This window comes from Myotis brandtii, unplaced genomic scaffold (genome assembly GCF_000412655.1).
Source record: "Myotis brandtii unplaced genomic scaffold, ASM41265v1 scaffold344, whole genome shotgun sequence".
NCBI classification, from domain to species: Eukaryota; Metazoa; Chordata; class Mammalia; order Chiroptera; family Vespertilionidae; genus Myotis; species Myotis brandtii.
The window spans coordinates 4285888-4292328 of NW_005363247.1; positions in this window are offsets into that span (position 1 = coordinate 4285888).

The window sequence follows — 6441 nt, forward strand, 5'->3', positions numbered from 1 at the left end:
CCCTGCCTGCAGTATGCAAATTAGCCACCATCTTTGTTGGTGGTTAATTTGCATATTGCTCTGATTAGCCAATGGGAGGCGTAGCGAAGGTACGGTCAATTACCATGTTTGTCTATTATTAGATAGGATAGATGATGTGAACACCACAATCTAGTAACCATCTGTCATTATGAGAACTTATAATATTATTGACTGTATTCTCTGTGCTATACATTACATTTCCATGACTTATTTACTTTAAAACTAGAAGTTTGTACTTATTTTTCACCTTTATCACCCATCCTCATATCCCCCTCCCCTCTGGCAATCATCAGTTTGTTCTTTGTATCTTTGAGTGTGTTTCTATCTTGTGATTTGTTCATTTGTTTTGTTTTGTTTTTAGATTCCACATATAAGGGAAATCATGCAATATTGGTCTTTGTCTGTCTGACTTATTTTATTTAGCTATAGGTTCATCCATGTTGTCATGAATGGCACAATTTTATTCTTTTGTATTTCTGAGTAATCTTTCATTACACACACACACACACACACACACACACACACACACTCACCACATCTTCTTAATCCATTCATCTGTCCATAGACACCTAGTTTGTTTCCATATCTTGGCTATTGTAAATATGCTGCAAAGAACATAGGGTTGCCTGTGTCTTTTCAAATTAGTGCTTTTGTTTTCTGCAGATAAATACTGAGAAGTGGAATTGCTGGGTGTATGGTGACTGCATGAAAGTTATCTTTTTAACATATCTTTGCCAAATCTTATTATTTGTTGACTTTTTTATAATAGCCATTGACAGGTGTGTAGAGGTACCTCTATTATGTTTAAATCAATGCAAAAGGAGACATACTTGCCTTTCATAATTGTGACTCCGGGGTCCCAAAAAAGTTCTATGCTAAGCTCAAAGGAATATTAGTAGCTTAAACTCAAATCTTCCCAGTTCAGAATTAATATAATAGCTAAGATTTATGGGTACTTATAGAGTATTTTACATACTTAATATTTATGGTTATTTGGTTTTCACATTAACCTGGTGATCTGCATGATTAGGAAACTGAAATAAGAGAAGTTGAAAAACTTCCTCAGCCCTATCCCTACAGTTATCTCAATGGTGGTGGGATGGAGGGCTTGAATTGTTTAGACCTAGATCATCTGCCTGCCTGAGTTGTTCCTCATGGTGAAAGGACTAGGTCTCACCAACAACATAAGCACACATTGGCGGAGGGATTTCAGGGCAGGCAAAATGGTAGGTACCTGCTGCTGCAATCCACTTATGAAACATGAAAACTTCCTGCTTCTCAGGCTCTTCCTGCTTTCCTCCCAATGAAAACATAAATTTTTTGCACGAGTAAAATCAAGACAAATAAAAGTGCGAAACTGCTACATTCTGTTTTCGTTAGACCGGGTAAATATGTGTTCCTACTCTTTAGGCTGCATACTTAATAAAAGAGGTAATTGAAAAAAAACTGGCATTGCCCTGTAGCCACTAAAATGCAAATGCCTATGCATGTTTGAAAAATTGCAACATAAAGTCAACTTTTTAATCTCTGAGTTAGTCTCTCTGCTTGTATCCTGAGATCAACTAGTTTTGAAGAGCAGAGTTTAAATTCTCCAGTATAATCCTGAATACATTGTTTAACACAATATTTCCCAAATTTTACTCATTTATACACTAAATTCATGAACTTTGCCCTTTTTAAATACCATACCTATTGCCTTTAAATTAATTAATAACTTTTACCACAAATGGACTGTTTCATTTTATTGTATTATATTTTTTGTTAATCCTCATCTGAGGATATTTTTCCCATTGATTTTTAGAGAGGGTGGTGGGAGGGAGGGAAGGAGAGAGAAAGAACCTGCAATCTAGGTAAGTGCCCTTGACTGGGAATCAAACCTTGACTCTTGGGTGTGTGGGCCAATGCTCTAATCACTAAGCAATACCAGCCAGTGCTCAAATGGATTATTTAAAAACCTATAGCATATTAGAAATTAAAAGTGGGTATTTTCCAATAAATATTTAAATTAATGAAAATTATTATAATTCATGAAAATATAGTACCAAATATAGGACTATGTTTTATATAGTATCAAAATCCAAACTTGATGCCATCACTGTTAGTCATGTTATGTATTAACTAAAGTGATTTTGGCTCTTTTTCAAGGACTTTATGAAGAAAGATGCTACAGATTCCTTTATATTGGCACTCCTTAAATGACTTTCATTGACACCAGGCTGGCATTACACTGTGGCTCTGCTCTTTGGGCAATATCTGACCTTGTCTACAAATAGTATCAGCATACAGCAACATTATGTGAAAAAGCAGTAGTCACATATTCTTCAATTTATGCTATATTTGGAGACTGTCAGTTTGTACCACTTAAAATAGAATTGAGGGAAGCATAAAAACTATATTCAAGAAAGATATAGTAAAATCAGCATAGTCACTCATCTCAGAGGCCCAGAAATCAGGATTCTAAAAAGATTCCCAGGTGATTCTAATGTGCAGCCAAGGTTGAAAACCACTGGGTTAGACAGTCACATACTTTACAAAGTGTTCTCCTGATATTTCCAGTACCCAACTATTAGCCATGGTTTTTTATTAGACCAAAGAAGACTGATGACTTGTCTAAAACCAACCTCTTCCTAGTTTTTATGACCAGGCTGAAGCTCTTATCTCCACAAAAGAGTTTTCTATATAAGGAGCTGTTTGAAAGTGTTTTTATTGGCCTTAATTTCACTATGTCTTAAACAAAATCTAATGGGAACAGAAAAGTTCATTGAACAAAATATTACTTCTGCAAGCCACTCCCTAGTTTCATGAATTTCAATGCTACCGATAGTCATGCACCTCATTTAGAATCCCCCTTATAGTCTTAGTTCCATGCATTCTTTTAAACAGAAGTGTGGTAAAACTAAAGTCATTTCAATACATTTCAATAGAAAAACAAAAGTTGCATGCTTGATAACACTGTTTCCTAATAATAATGATGAGAATTATCAATTTAAACTGGTGGCTTTGTGTGCCAAGCATAGTTTCAAGTGATTTTTAGAACATCCTTATGAAACAGGCATTTTTACTGCAATTTTGCAAATGAATAACTTGAGACACAAAGAACTTAAATAATAGTGCAAAGATTAAAAAATTAATAAACTAAAGAGCTTGAATTTAAACCAGAACTACAAGCCCATGTTTTGTTTATGAAAATAGTCTGACTGCTTTCCTGTTGCTCATTTCTTTTTATTTCTTGAGAAACAAAATAGTTACACTCCATCTTTATGCTGCAAGTATTTTTTATTTTATTGTCTTGATAGAAACATTCTAATTTTTTATCTTTTATATCTAACTCCATAAAGTTGTGCTTAAATTACCCACTAGATTTTTCCTCCTCATGTAAATCTGAATTGATATTAAGAAAAGTAAAATACTCTTTCTGTGTTCAAATATTTTGGTCTCTGTGTGTGAATATTCCCCTTGAGGGGTTCTTCCTCTATACCTCATAAATCATGTAATCACTATCCGATTTTGTCATGCCAGCTAAGTAGTTATGGATACATCACTAAATGACATATGATTTATAGTTCTGGTAGGTAATCTCGGATGGCAAATATCTTTTAATGTCTTCTTCCATAAGACTAAGTGCCCTTTATTAGTGATTTCTAAGAGTTTTTTTTAATTGAATAATAAATTTAAAAAACACACATAAAAGGTAATCAGAACTGCTTCAATGTATTCAGTCAGACAGTATGTATACTAGTATATGTATGTGTGCATGTTGGATCTGACCTCTCACTGATTAAGTTTTTATTCCTGGAGTTTAAAAGAAAAATACAACATTTTCTATGGACAACCAGAAAAAACATATGATTGCTATACTGTGTTTTTTGTTGTTGCTGTTGTTGTATTTTTAAAAAAACCTGGCTGGGTTTTGTAAAGTTTTCTAAAACATGCTTTTAGGGAGCTATTTGTATTGCTTTTTTAATATTTAAAATGTATACAGTAATTAAAGATTATAAATATGTATCAATATATTTTTAAAAGCTACAAGAAATGTACTATATTATAGCCATTATAATGAGCTATTTATTTTATTTTTAAAAAATATTTTTATTGATTTCAGAGAGGAAGGGAGAGGGAGAGAGAGACAGAAACATCAATGATGAGAGAGAATCATAGACCTGCTGCCTCTTGCATGCCCCCTACTGGGGATGAAGCCTGTGACCCTAGTATGTACACCTACTGGGAATGAAACCATGACCACCTGGTTCATAATTGGACACTCAACCATCGAGCCATGCTGGCTGGGCTTTAAACATTATCCTTTGAAGAAACCTGTGCCCCTCATGTTTGAAGATGTGTCCCCGGAGCAAGAATCAGGTTTCAGATAGTGTCTAGCTTTGGCATGGTCCACAGGGGGCAGGTTCTAAATCTTAAGCCAGAGCAGTGGTTCTCAACCTTCTGGCCCTTTAAATACAGTTCCTCATGTTGTGACCCAACCATAAAATTATTTCCTTGCTACTTCATAACTGTAATGTTGCTACTGTTATGAATCATAATGTAAATACCTGATATGCAGGATGGTCTTAAGTGACCCCTGTGAAAGGGTCGTTCGACTGCCAAAGGGGTCTCGACCCACAGGTTGAGAACTGCTGAGCCACAGGTATTCCCTTTAATCCTCTCTACTCACCCATCCATTCCATTTCTACAGTCTGTATCATGCATAAGATCCCAATCTCTGTTACATGCATTTATATACATATGTATAAGTATACAATTTAAATTTTTCTTGCTCACATATTTTTAATATAAATTCTTATTGTCTTAAGCAATAAGGATTCTCTCTTCCTGTAACCTTTAAGGGCTTGGCCAAGTAAAGCAACATGTACAAGTTATTTGCATTTTTTTTTTAGTTTTAAGCGTACACAAAAGAAAATCTTGTAAATACTTTCAACCTTTTTTTGTTTTTTCTTTGTATTTCTTTTGTCTTGCTTTGGTTACTTTTTCTTTTATACAGAACTAATTTCATCTTATGCTTCTATAATAAGCTATTTTTTCGGGTTATAAAAAGTAGACAATGGCTAAGCTTTTATCTATTTTTTATATACTGGGTCTACATAAAATTTTATTTGAAAAAATAATTCTTTTGCTAAAATTGTTTAAATATTCAGTATAGTACATGAATATTTTATACTATGTAAATTTAATAAAATTTAGTATAACTATTTTCTTTTTCTTTTTTTTAATCTTCACCCGAGGATATGTTTTTATTGATTTATTGATTTTAGAGAGAGAGGAAGGAGGAAAGAGAAAAACATCAATGTGAGAGATGTTTGCATCTCGTATGCACCCTGATGGGGATTGAGCACACAACTTAGACATGTGCCCTGACCAAGAATCAAACCAGCAGTCTTTTGTTGTATTGGACAACGCTACAACCAACTGCGCAACCCAGCTTGGGCTACATATTTTCTTAAGATTGGCTTGGGAACTTTTCTTTATCAATATTTATTCATTTATATCAATCTCCTTAATGGTTGCATAATATTCCAAGGCATAACTGCTTCAAATTGTGATTATAACTTCTCCATTGATAAAACAAATCATTGCCAAATATTTAAGTACAAAAACTAAAGCAATGAACAGCATTCCAGCTTCACATTTGTGTATCCCTTACTAGAGGGCTACCTATTTAGTAATACAATGATGAAGATATAATAGATGAAAGGTAAGCATTTGTGTTTTTTTAAATTATTTATTTCTCCACAAATACTATTTTGAAAATTATTGAAACAAGTATTCTTTCATAAAGTAGAAATAATACTAAAATGTTGATCAAATGGTAAGAAAACTAGAAGTTAATATTAAAATCAGAAAAACACACACCACACTGTCCCTAAAATTTTTTTTAAACTATTTGTTAAACAAACCTTGCATCAGAGGGGAATAAAAACTGCAGTTCAGGGAGTTCAGTTTGTTGGAGCATCATCACATACACTGGAAACATTGCAGGTTCAATTACCAGTCAGGGGGTGTTGGAGAGCATTGAGAAAGCAACAGGTTAATGTTTCTCTCCCTTCCTCTCTCTATAAATCAGTAAAAAGAAAAAAACACCACAGATCCTCAGATGAATAGTTTAAAAAAGAGAAAGAAGGGAAATAAAAACTGAAATTGAGGAAGTTCTAAAACTAATGGTAATACAAACCTACATATCAAGATCTAGGGAGTACAATAAAATTGATTGTATTAGAAAGCTAATAGCATTAAATATATGTAGAAAAATGAATAATAAAAAATTTCATACACAAATCAAAAAAGTTGTATAAGAAACAAAAAGTCAAAACAAAGCATCAGCTAGAAAATAATAAAAACACAGCCATAAATTTAATTTCATAAGAGAAAAACAGAACCAACTGTTACATAGAATAATTTAAAATCATT